Raw genomic sequence first — 13,731 nt, 5'->3', positions numbered from 1 at the left:
TGAAAGCCCTGAATGGCACCGTTTCTGTGCGGTTCTTAGTCGATAGAAGAAGCCATGTCGGTGTCCGGTGCGTCGAGCTACAGCTGTCCAGAACCGATGAGGTGTGCGAAGGGCGCTTAATTCAAAAATCGCCGTAAGTCTATTTATGTTTAGGTGATTTCTTCTTACAGTTATACAAGGCCTCAGAATTTTGCTTTCAAGCAATGTAAATTATTCAGGGAAATCATTGTGAAACGTAGGCTACCAGACTGCCCAAATGCCTGCTGCTTAACTCTGGAAATGTGTATTGCACTTTACAGGAGACTGTGCGGCGTTTACACAACAGCGAGCGAAGCGCCATGCCATACGACCCAATGCAAGGGTGAGATTATTCGTGTTAATAAAAAGTGACGTTTTGCATCAGAAACTATGTCCTTTATAAACAAATGTACATTGCAGTCGTCGTTAAACACATTTGATGGACGAACTATAGAAATATGCGTTATCGTTGTGTCAGCACAGCGGCACTTATTTGGTTTATGTTTACAGCTGATGGAGGCGAGGATGACCGTCTTGGCGAGGGAAGAAATGGACCTCTGGAAGAACGTTACCCTGGACCTGATGTCCGATGAAGAGGATGGCACAGAAAACTGGCTGGATTGTGCAGCTGCCAGTTTTCAGAAGCAACGAGCTCTCTGACCTTTGTGCGGCTCTGCAAGGAAGACTCGACCAGGCGGGACCACAGAAGGCTTTGTGTCGGCACACCATCGGAAAGACTACCACATTTCCACCACTATGAAGCCGTTCCAAAATGTTATTGTCCCAGATTTCAGTGCTGTGTTGCTGTTGCTGTTTTTTTTCTCTCTGATGCAATGTCTGTTTTTCTGTTTAAATAAAGCTTTGGTTTTCAATTCCTGACTTAAGGTCGTCAATGCTCGATTTTGTCTAAAGCAACTGCCTTTCTATTAGGCCTACTATGATTATGATTATTTAAAGGATTAATAAGAAATTAATTAATTTCATATATAACCATTATCATAATATTATTATACATAAATTATTAATTTCGTTTTTATGAGGCAATAGCTGTTAATGGGAGGGGCTACGATTTTGTCAGTTGAAAGTTGACCAATTGGAAAGAATCTCTTTCCCCAATCACAAGACGGTTACATTTTAAATCATGATCATTTTCAACCAATGGCTGCATTGTGTGTGAGGCTACAGTCAATATGCTAATAAGAGCCTTTCACACCTCTGTCAGCGGGAGGTGAGAAGTTAACACATCGCCCCCCTCTCCCCTCTTGGCTTGTATGCGGGAAATTCTGTGAATTTGCGGCAGACGGAAATTTCGGGGGAATGTCCGATATCAACCAGGAATGCTTATCATTCGCGGCAGTATCACAGCGTTTACGGGCCCGATAATCTTGCTTTTCGTGCAGTGAAAGGTGCAATGAATCCAAGGGGATCATACACTGAAGCTACTGTGGAGAGTATGTTGCGTCTCCTGGTAGGCTGGTCTTGGACTTGGATTCTGAACTTGAAGCAGTCAGATTCTCTGTGCCACTGGATGCCCAGTGTTCTTTCTAATGGTACATCATCAAATGTGAATTCAACATCCTTCACTTCAGCACATTCAGATGTAGGGATGCTCTCCATAACGACTGCGTCGTTTGACATGAATTTATGTAACCGAAGGCCGCCTTTAGCACATAGCATACTTGTCTCTGATGCAAGTCTTATTGCATCTTGTGTGTTAGCTACACTAACAACTCCATCATCAACATAAAAGTTCTTAATTACAAATCGGGCACCAAGAGGGTATTCATTGCTGTGCTCTTGAGCGAGGTGTTTCAATCCGTAGTTCGCACATGCAGGTGATGACGTGGCACCAAAGAGATGGACTTTCATGCGGAACACGTCCGGTGTTCTTTCTAAGTCGCCATTTTTCCACCAAAGGAAGCGTAGGTAATTCCTGTCAGGTTTATCAACGTGGAAGTGGTGGAACATTTTTTCCACGTCGCACATCAGTGCTATTGGGTGCTGTCGAAATCGGATGAGAATTCCATTCAAATTGTTGATCAGATCTGGCCCTTGGAGTAAGTGATTATTTAAGCATATGCCATGGTATTTTGCTGAACAGTCAAAGACCACACGCAGCTTTCCTGGCTTTTTCGAGTGATATACGCCATGATGAGGTAATTACCATGTCTCTCCCTTGTCGCCATCTTCCATAGCTTCCTCAGCATCTCCCCTGTCAATGATTTCATTCATGAAGTCAGTATAATGTCTGTGAAAAGTCTGATCTTTGGATAGCCTTCGTTTGAGGTGGTTGAGTCTGGTCATAGCAAGCTGTGTGTTGTCCGGCAGTGTGGGTCTTTCTTTGAATGGCAAGGGCATCTCATAATGGCCAAGGCTGTTTTTCTTTATGTTTTCTTCCATTTTGTTTAGGAACAGAATGTCATCCTGTGACACCCTTTTACTGTCTTCACTGGTGTCTTTAAAGTCGCTTTCTAAGATGCGAATGGCGTCTGCTGGAGTAATAGGAGGGAGCTCATGAACAGCTAGGCGGTGACATATACTGTTAGATTGAGGTATGTCAAGACGTACTGGTGAATATCCTACTATGCTCCACCCGAGATCTGTCTGTATGCTGTAGGGTTCCTAGTTACCACCCCACGATTACCCTTCTGGGAGCCATTGCTCTTGAGCAGTTGTAGCCTATCAGCAGACCAATCTCGCAGTCTTGGAGAGGGGGAATTTCCTTTGCAATTGTCACAAGGTGGCTGCAACATTTGGCCGTCTCACAGGTGGGGATATGGTCGTGATTTACTGGTATACAATCTCTTGTGTAGGTAGACGGGAGGTCAATGTGATTGGCTGAACTATAACTTCTCACTTGCAGGCCTGTTACCTTTCTAGACTGTAAAACTGTGTCTTTGTCTAACATGGTGGTCAGCTTCAATTTCACAGGATAGGAGTCAGCTTGAATGGCATCGCTCACTGCTTCATCAATAAACGTGGTGTCACTTTGAGTGTCACTGAGTGCGTATACTAATTTTTCATTGCTTGGGTTTTTCTTTGTGGATACCCATACTGGCACAATCATAGAGGTGTTGGTATTCTGACCAGTGGCTACATTTAGAGCTCTGGCCCTTGCTTCATTTAACACTCTTTGTTGATCGACTGGAGGAGAAGACTTTGTCTGCTTTACGTAATTGCCGTCATGTAGACTGGTGGGGTGTTTGCCTTTGCAGGAGTTGCATGTATGTCGATGGCGACAGTCTTTCGCACTATGTCCTGGCCGCAGACAGCCATAGCAAAGTTTTCTTTCTTGAACGAATTTCCTTCGCTCTTCAAGATCTGCATCTGTGAATTTCGTACAATTGTAGATTTGGTGGTTATCATCTTGGCAGAATGCGCATGATGGCCTTTCAGGCGGTCTCTCCTCGCTGTTTGTTTGTGTGTTGAATACTCTAACCTTTTCCCCATTGCTTTCTTTTAGATTTCGTTTCTCCATAACTGTGTCTGAGGAGCGAAGGGCGTAGAAGGAGGTTATAGGGTTGCATGCGATATCTGCTTCTGTTGCCACCAATGCAGCAAATTCCTGAAATGTAGGGAATTCTTGATTTTGACTCAATGCCTGTGTGACATGACGGTTCCAGCGAGATATGGCCCAATCAGGTAGTTTCTGTACAAGTTTTTGGTTCTCTTGACAGTCATTTAAGATTTGAAGGCCCTTTACATGTGACATTGCATCCTGGCAGGCATTAAGAAAATGAGAAAATGAGACCTACCGCATCCTTTGGACTGATTATTGGCCAGTTAGCAAGTTTCTCTCTGAAGGCCTTTTGTGTTATGAATGGTTGTCCATAGCGGCTATTCAGTCGGCTCCAGGCATCGTTATAAGCTTCTTTATCATTTCTGTAGAAGGCTCCTTCCAGAGTTTTATGGGCTGGACCACTCACATATTTCTTTAAATCAAACAGTTTGTCAACAGAAGAGACATTCTTTTTGTCAATGAGTGCCATAAATGACGCTTTCCACTCTATAAACTGGATAGGATCGCCAGTGAACACTGAAGGTTCTGGTATTGGAAGTCTGCTTAAAGCAATACTATCCTGAAGGGCTAGTAGTACGAGAGAGGTTGTATCTCCGTCTGATGTGCTTTTGATGCTAGGTGTCCGCCGAGCTGCAAATTGTTGTATTTTGGGTTTGAATTCATCAGTGTGGTTGAAGGGAAGTGGGTTTATTTCTCTTTCCGTTTCTTGAGTGTAGACCTTTAATTTAGCTTGAGCTGCCTTTAGGTCCCTTTCTGCATGCAGTCTTTCTAGTTCTCCTTTTTGAGATTCAAGGGCCATTTTGTGTTGTTCTTCTAACAGTTGTATTTTATTTTTGTATTCTCTGTCTTTTAACAGCACATATGCTGCTTAGCCGCAACCTCTGCTGCTGCATCGACACGTTTAGTTGCTCAGCAGGACACAGAAGAGTGTTGACTGTGTTCGTGGCTCACTTTGGAGACAATGGATCCGAAGATGGAAGGTGCATATTCATATTCGAGTAGCGCGCGGAGGCGGATTCTCTCCCTCTCAGCATCAAATTCATCAATGCCTGCTATCCTCTCATAAGCAATCTTGATAATGTCTGTTGTCACAGCCTCACATGCGTCTACACGTCGCCTTATGTCTGATGAAGGTGTGACAAGTTGTCTTACTTCATTGTACAGCTTTATCACGTTGTTCTTTACGTCCTCTAGTGTATCAACAAGAATGGCTAACTGAGGTAATGAGATGTTTGATTTTAGTTGTTCACGTGTATTACGGATTTCAGATTTCCAATTATTATATGAAGTAAGAAATTTGCTTTCCTTCTTCTTTGCCTCTTCCGTTTGATAAGCAAGCATTCTATCAGTTGGAATACGATGCATTGTGTCGTACGCTTTGGTTTTCTTTCTCAGTATCTGGTACCTTCTCTAAAAGGCTATTTAGTGCCCGCTCTTTATTTTGAATTTCTCTCTCTATTTCTTGTCTTTTTCCTCCATCCGTTTCACTCTCTAAGGGGACATTTAAATCATTGATTTCTGTTAGGAGATTTTCAGTTTGCGCTTCTTCTAACCCATTTGGCACTAAATACTCATCGTCTGACTGGAGGGACATTTTGACTCATTTAACATAACAATCAAAACAGTTGGATACTCAGTATTTAGTTAGGCTTACTTCAGTAATATCAAAAACTTAAACAGTATCACAATCTCAATGTAAAACTCATAGGATCAACACAAAAAACCAATATCAATATCAGACATGTTAACTGTTATGCAAAACTAAGGAAATCAATGTGGTGTAGCACTGAATGAGTCCATCCATGAGAAATCGGCACAAAGAAACTCATCTAAAAAAAAATTAAGTTCTGACTTTATTCTCAGAATTCTGAGAATAAAGTCAGAATTCTGACTTTAAAGTCAGAACTACGGGTATCTGTAAGGACCATTCTAGGACCAAGATTTTGTTACGTAGCCGTGGTTAGTTTAAATCCGCCAATGGCGCGCCAGGTAGCCAAAAGCCAGTTTGTTATTATTCCATTATTGTGAATTTGTTGATACTACCGCTTGACTGACTTTGACAGTGGACTAGCTCTCTTTCGTCAACGTTAACGCACGCGACCTGTCTGTGTCGTGCTACGTGAACTATCTGTGTTATTATTTTCTTTTGTGAATGAAATATTTTTATCACACAATAAATTAAATTAAGAACGCAGAATGAAATGAAATGCTAATAATAAATAAACCATTATTTTCTTGGGGGTGCTTTGGGGGTGCTATGGCTAATCCAGGGGGAGCTGTAGCACCCCCTAGCCCCCCCCTGGCACCGCCCCTTGCAGAGGGTCCAGCAGGTCCCGCAGGCTATAGGTGCAAGTATAGTCATTATTATAGTTTATGAACGAGTCTGGGCAAACACTGCACATTGTGTATATAGTGGCACTGAAAGGAAGATCTATGGCTGGTCAGACAGGAAAGCGTAATCTGCCCCAGGTTAAGAGGTTTTCTATAGTATTATGTTACCTTCAGCCTGTTTTCATGCTCTTGCTTTTATCATCACATTCCCAGTGCAGGAATGCCTGACCTATAAGCAGTAATCTGGAGCTTTACAGTTTGGACATGGAAGACAGGAAACAAAGGAGGCAGTGGCCAGGCAGCCAGGATGGAGTGTGTCAGCAGTGGAGATCAAAAGGCACAGATCATTCTCTCATGCACCAGCAGAGATTGCAGGAGTCTGCTTCATTCAGAGCTGAGATGACCAACATGAAAGGACCTCTCCAAATGGTCTGAATGTGCTGAGAGGCTGAGAAAAGAATGTTGCTGCCTGGCTTGTGGCGAGTGGACATGGGTCTTATATGGCTCCGACTCCACTATGACCTGCAGGATTTTATTTTTGTCTGAAAGGTTTCACAGGCTCAGCAGCTCTCACACTCATAGGTGTGAGACCAAGCAGTTATTAGGTCACCGGCCTGAGCAAGCTGGTTTGCAACATGCCTGCTTTCAACGTTCAAAAAGACTTCAAATTAGTCTTTGTTGAATATCTGCAGGTCATCTTTGAAGAAAAGTGCAACTGGTTTAACACATGTCAACTGATGTCACAGCAAGCTGATAATAATCAGTGATAGGCCAAATGCCAGTAGTATAAACTATTGTTTACCAGATTCCAATATTTTAAATACATAAACACACAATAGGTTAAATAATTCCAGTCATGCATAACATTCAGCATTTGCCTTTGCACTGATGAACTGCAAATGAAAAACAATCCATTGAATAAGTGGAGATTCTACTAGCAAGTCAGCTGCACTGAAAGAGGGAATACTGAAAAGCAAAACACATGGAGAAACAGTTCAACTGCGTGCTCATTATAGCTGGCATGAGAATACACATCTCCGCTTTCTCTGTCCCAAGCCCTTACTCGTTTTCAGTTTTTATTCATCATTAGTTTTCCTTAGTTGTCCCCCACTGAGTTTTTCCTTGTGTGGGTTATAGAGTGTGACATTTCCACTTCTTGACATTTCCCACTTTCTCATTAGTACTGCTGAGAGGCTTTACTGAACGTGTGTGGACTGTGTTGTATAGTCTTATTAACACGGTAATTGTGGACCAACTGCTTTTCTGGCTGTGCATTTGACCTGTTCTAAGCATCTTAGGCATCTACCTGTTCCCTTCCTTATTAGAGTTGCAGTCCCTCTTCCCTTCACTACCATAGAACTCTCTTCCCTTCACTTCCAGAGTGCTCTCAGCTGAGGGAGATGGCTCCTGTCCTGACTGAGCTCTTCTTTTGTCATGGACTTTGATAATGTCAAGAACGGTCTTCTGCCCTTGGCCAAGAGAGCAGTGTTTTTGCTTAAATGAACACAACCGTCTTATTTTCTCAAGGCTTGCATCCAGTCAGCAGCCTCCACGTGCCCACACAAACCACAGGGACTGGAGGCTGTTTACAGCAGCTCATTGCACTCTTTGGCTGGAGCGCAATATGGAGAGAGTGCAACACTGCTTTATTTCAGGACATGCATGAGTTTTTTTTAAATCTTCCATAACGATTAGAGAAGGGATAACCCAACTTAATTTTGTGTTGCTATTGCTGTTGTTCCAGAGTTGATACATAAAGCTATGTACTGTGAGTGTATTACTGTATTATTTCACAACAGTTATCCTGAGCGTAACCCTAACTGTGTATCACCGGCACTGCTGCAAGAAATACACTGTTTAAGCAATCATGTCAGGGTACATTAGGACACTCATGGCCTGATTTACTACCAGGATTGTGGCCATTTCAGGCGTAAAAAACGGTATTTACAAAGGAGGCGCATTTGAGTAGAGGCGCATATTAACGCTTTGTGGGTGTGAACCGCAAACAGGTGGGAGGGCACGATACGTGGGTGGAAACGTGGGCGTGAAGCACAAATATATGGGAGGAGAGAAGTTAAGTGCACCTAATGATGTATTGCGTGGTATTTACTAAAACTGCCTGGCGAGCGCGCGTCTCTAATTTGCGGGCTAATTCTCCGCCTCATAAAAGCACGTCTTAACCAGGAAGCGCATTTCCATTGAGTCTGAAAACGTTGATATGGCAGCAGTTATAAGAGCAAGGCGAAGAAAGAAGACAGCTCACAGAAAGAATTTTTTCAACTCGTATAACACTTTTTCAGTTAAGCGAACCACAAATCATTAGACGGTACAGGTTTACTAGCCACGCAATACTTTAATTACTGGACCAGATCAGAGACGACATCGAACCCTCCACCCGGCGATCACATTCCATTCCATCAGTTGTTAAACTCCTGGCACCATTTGCAAATATTGGCCTCCGGATAATTTCAAACAGTTATAGCATCTGCAGTTGGTATATCTCAGCCTTCACTCAGCCAAATATTCACCCAGGTACTCGACGCATTGCTACGGCGCACTGGTCAATATACATTTCCCCACTACGATAGCAGAAATCAAACTTTCCAAACGTAATTGGAGACATTGATTGCACCCACATGCAAACAGTCCCACCTTCAATCCACGAACAAATTTACTGAAACAGAAAGCCCACATATTCAATGAATGTCCAGGTCATATGTGATGCAAACATGACCATTACTAACGTGGTAGCCAAATACCTTGGATCTGTCCATGACAGTTTTATCTTCCGGATATATTGTAGTGAACCCATGTCCCTTGTAGAACTTATTAATCTCGCCATGTACACATCTATATTGTTATAATAGACAGTTGATGCATTAATGCCACCAATAGCATATTCTTTATAATCGTGTTCTTTTAAACATCTCGCTGTAGGTGATGGCGGGCAGAACAACAATATAACCGCGTGCCCATTGAATCAGGTTCAGTGATTGAGCGGACGTTAACCAATATATCTATCTCCTCTTTGCTGAACCTTAGTTTTTTCTTCCTCGAATCTCCATGGTGGCAGTAACTTGCAGGCGATTTCTCCTGTCTTTTGACGGTGCGCTAAATAATGATTGCCCAGCGCGGATCTGGTTTGATAAATACCACGGAAAATGCAGAAAAACACATGCGTTAATGTGCGCCTGGCAAAGGCGCAGATTAAGCTGCGGTCGCATGTTAGTAAATCAGGCCCTAAAGGGCGGAGTAAGCACAAAGTGCCCAGCACAGAGTGCCCAGCACGTATCTGGTTTGATAAATACCACGGAAAATGCGCAAAAACACCGTGCGTTAATGTGCGGTCGCAATGTTAGTAAATCAGGCCCTTAGTATCAGTGACTTCTGTATGGACTGCTGCAGCTATATGTATGTATGTGAAGGAAATACGATAAAAAAGGTTTTTATTGCATCTGACGTTCATCATGAGAAGAAGTGCTGAATATCATGCAATATATTATGCAAAATACCAACCTAGCATGGAAGAATGCTGGGCTGGCACCACCTGGGCCCGTATGGCTTTGCGGAGGGCCTTGCGGCGGGATTAGGGCCTGGCGAGGTGAACATGCGGGCGCAGCTGCACTGGTGTGAGCCCCTGCAGGAGAGTGTGGAGGGCCATCTGCTCTTTGGCGTCTGTGGGGAACTGCAAGTTGGGCATGCAACTACACATCTGCGGAAAAGGTGCCCAAGCTCTTCTTAGCAGCTGGCTGCTCTCTGCTCTGATCAGTGAAGAGCTGCTGCCAGTATCGCCTCTCCGGTGCCCTGGTCAAGGTCTGAACTGCTCTGCTGAGGCCAGGTCAAGGAGCACCCACAACGCATTCCCCTCAGTGCTAGGAGGGCCAGGTGAGTGGCAACTGCTTTGTCGCTCCAGCCATTGTGCCATGCCGCTAGTTGGCAGATTGCCCAGTTCCTGGATCTCTCTCTCCCTTTCAGGGTGCAGTGCTCAAGCCTACTTCTGACACCAATGTGGCGAGCTAGTAAGAATGAGATCTCAGTTTTTAAGCAAACACCTGTGTACCATATAGCCCAGTACCCCAGCAGAGTGCTGATTGTGAATCAGACACAGGCACATTCCCACAACACCCGCTGCAGGCTGGGAGGCTACGCAACAATCTCCCGCCCAGAAGTTTCACTAGTCTACCCCCAGGATTCTACCCTTCTGAAGAGACCACTATTGGAACTGAAGTGAGGCAGTGAACAGGGATCTGTGCTTCTAAGAGGTAAAGGCAAGATGGTGTCATCTTCAAGCATTCTGCTCATGCTTTTGGGCCGAGAGAAGGAAGACATAATTTGTCTCATTGGCTTCCCGGGGTTTCCCTTTGAAGGACCACTGGGCCAAAGTTGAGGGAGCCCTTTGAGATGTAGATGCGTCCCTGCAAAGCTGGTAACTTCAGTCTCATCAAGGTTAGACCTATATTGCCTAGCAGGAGGTGCAGTTTTGATCTGAGATATGAATATGGATTGAGCGTTGCCTCCCAGAACTTTTTCCCACAGCCTTGCCATCATCTGATAAATAGAAGGTGGGTAGGTTGGTAGGAGCCATCATCTGATAAACATACAGAGGATGCTGGAGGAAGGACTGTACTATTTTTTCATTTTTAATGGGTGGAACATTAAAAGTTACATAATTTTAGTTGTTTTCATCTAAGAAGTTTGCTGTCACAATATTTTAGGTGTTGGGGTGTCATCTAGTGGGCATAAATGGTATTGCCGTTCTTGCACTGGTAAACAAAAGATAATTGGTACCTGAGGTCCAGCTGCTGACCACAATGTTTCATCTTCCATAGCGGATATGGATGTGGCTGTTACTACACTGTAGAAGTGGCCTTAACAAACACAAGTCAGCCATTATGTCAGATCTGTCCTTCAAAGTGGCTTAGCAAATACTGAAGGTGAAATGTGCTGTTTTTTAATTCAACAAAACAAATTCTGAAGGTGAAATGTGTAGTTTTTGAAAGTGGCTTAGCAAATACTGAAGATAAAATTTGTATTTTTTTAATTCAACAAAACAAAAAGACTACTAACAACAAAACTAACAACAATGATATAATTCTGATCAAATGCACGTGCACAACCCTTTTATTCCATTTGTTTGCATTTCTCCAACTATCTCAAAAAGTGAAATAAAAATAATCCTTTCACTGCATCCCTCATTACAGTCGGCGTAGAATGAAGTAAAACAACAGAAACTATATACCTTTGAAATATTTCAAAGAAACAATAAAGCTGCCTTGTGGGTTTGTGTGGTTCTCTTTGTCTGCCTCTAATGAGGGCAGTGCAGCACCCAGGACCCTCTGAAAGGAGAGGGCACTGGAAGTCAGCAGAGTAAACGTATCAAAATGAAACAGCTCTCTAATTAGCCTTTTACATTATTATGGGGAAGCTGAATTCTAAAGAGTGCAGACCTGAGAAAGAACCTCTATAGACCCACTGATGAGCACCCTGCTCACATCCCCACTGACTGGAGCCTCCTGTCGGTCTGACGGAGATTGCCTCATGAGTGTGTTCAAGTGTGAAGAGCAGGTCGGGGGTTCACCCCTTGCAGTCAAATTGAAAATGGGTCCCGGTTGTTGGGTGAGGGTGAGGTGGAGCCTCACCTGAAACTTAACATAAATGTGAATATAATGAATCAATCACGATTTTACTGAGCAAACCCTCCAGGAGCAGGGTGAACGTGAAATATAGGGTGCTCAAGTAGAAACGTCAAGTTGAGTGTCTGTAGGCAATTCTGTCTAATATGACAAGGTTAAATGTCCAATAAAATTGATACGAATTTCTTAAATGATAAGCTGTCACAATATAAGCAGGTAAATGTGTCTATCCACTCAAGTACTTCACAAGGGGGAGCAATAGATCTGACCTGCCCTGTTATGCTGCAAGTATAAATAAACTGCTTAGAGCTATTCTTTAGTGGGGAAGGGCTGTGAGATACTTTCCAGAAAGGAAGCCTTTGACTGATACCGTCAATACCAAGACTAAGTACAGAACACTTCTGGTCTCATTCGGTTGGTTTCATAATTGTCTGGATGAGACATTTATTTTTAACTTGCCAGTGAAAGAACCAGAAATACTAGTTCAAAGCTGTAGGATTACGACACGGAGCAGTCAGGATGGTGTCATGCTGCCTCTAAGACATTGCAATGGTTTAAGTGATACTGCTGCTTCACATTAACACCCATCCCTCATTCGGTTGGTTTGAGAGCTTGTTCAGAAGCCTCAACTTTAATTACACTTTTGTGGGTATCTGGAAGAGACCGTTGCTTTAAGTTCTCTGTTGTGGCTAAAGGCTATCAGTTCTCTGTGGTAAGGCTTGCCACACTTCCCCTGATGGATCCTTGGCCTTCTCTGGGAATGTAGACAGAGGCATGCTTGAGAAGAGAGAGAAATGGGACCCAGTGGTTTTTGGGATCTGAAAGTGGTGGCTAGGAGCCAAATGTGTGAAAGAGCACATTGCTAAATACCGCCCTCGCTAAACAAACAACCCAGCGCCTCTAAAACCAAATGAGTTCTTGTCTGTATGGACAGCAACATGCATACAAGCTCCTCTGCTTTAAGCCTTGGAGTTGGAGTTTTTGGGGCACAAGGCAGTATCTAACACTACTGCAGCCATGTTAGCTTGCCATTCATCAGACTGAAATCCAACTTTCCTCAGATGAAAGGGGAAATGTTTCGACAATAGCAGGGGTCCAAGGTCTGGCACTTCACCATGAAGTGACGCTTGCTGCCTTAGGAGTTGACTAAGAGCGGTTTGTAGAATACAGAAGTCGTTTGCCTTGTAGCCTGTGTGGAGGAGTTTCATATAAAACTATATGACAGGCAACATTTATGTAGATTCTAAATCCGTAAGGTCTTGCTCTAGTTGTGTTTGTTTAAGTGGAAAGGCCCAAGTTGGCAGAAAGAGCTCTTATGTAAGGGAGCCCTCAGCTGCTCCATACCCCATGCAGACTGTCCCAGCCTCCCACTCCTCTCCCCCTATGGCAGCAGGCTGACTGGAGGCAGGGCTCTCTCATGAGGCAGGTTAGAGGGGAGTCTCTCCCTCCAGCTGCAGGCAGCGATGAGAGGAGTGGACAGGACAGGACAGGAAGTGTTCATCCATCATGAGGAGTGTGTGCTGTCTGGAGGCTCTGTGGCTGCAGTGCTCTGGCCATGAGGGATGAGTGGTGAGGTTACCAGGCAACAAGTAAATCCACACCTGCTGGTCTTCATGTCCACAGCCCACACTTTTGCATGAATGACACACAATCATGTTCTGTTTTCTATTCGCACAAGGTAGCAATTCCGCTGTACCACTCTTTCAATTCAAATAATTGTGTTATGCACAGTATGTTATTTAATATTCGGTTAAGTTTCATAAGAAAACGTGTGTGTGTGTGAGTGTGTGTGTGTGTGTGTGTGTGTGTGTGTGTGTGTACCTCAGTATTCCCATACTTCTTTGGAACACTGGCACTTCTCTCCTCTGTATGTGGTTTGGCTTTTGGCTTCATAAAAACACAGCCAGAGAACACACTCATACAAGCCCACTGTGATCAGATGGTCTGTAACAGTATTAATCAAAGTCTTATGAGGATGTGTGAATGGTGCAGATATCTGCTGATGGATCAGGCAACATCTTACCATCTGACCACTTCCTGTGGCAGCTCACAGTCAGCAGGTCTCTCTCTCTATCCCTTTCTATCTCCCTCCCTCTCTCTCTCTTTCTCTCTGACTGTATGGCTGTAAGTAGAACTCAGCTAGAGAAGCAGGTTGTGTGTCCTCTCCTCTGTCTCTCTATAGTGACGTATGCAAAACAACTCAGTGTGGGAAGCATGCACTCTTTCTTT

Source organism: Sprattus sprattus (genome assembly GCF_963457725.1).
Source record: "Sprattus sprattus genome assembly, chromosome: 19".
Taxonomy (NCBI): domain Eukaryota; kingdom Metazoa; phylum Chordata; class Actinopteri; order Clupeiformes; family Clupeidae; genus Sprattus; species Sprattus sprattus.
Note: the sequence above shows the minus strand (reverse complement) of the source record.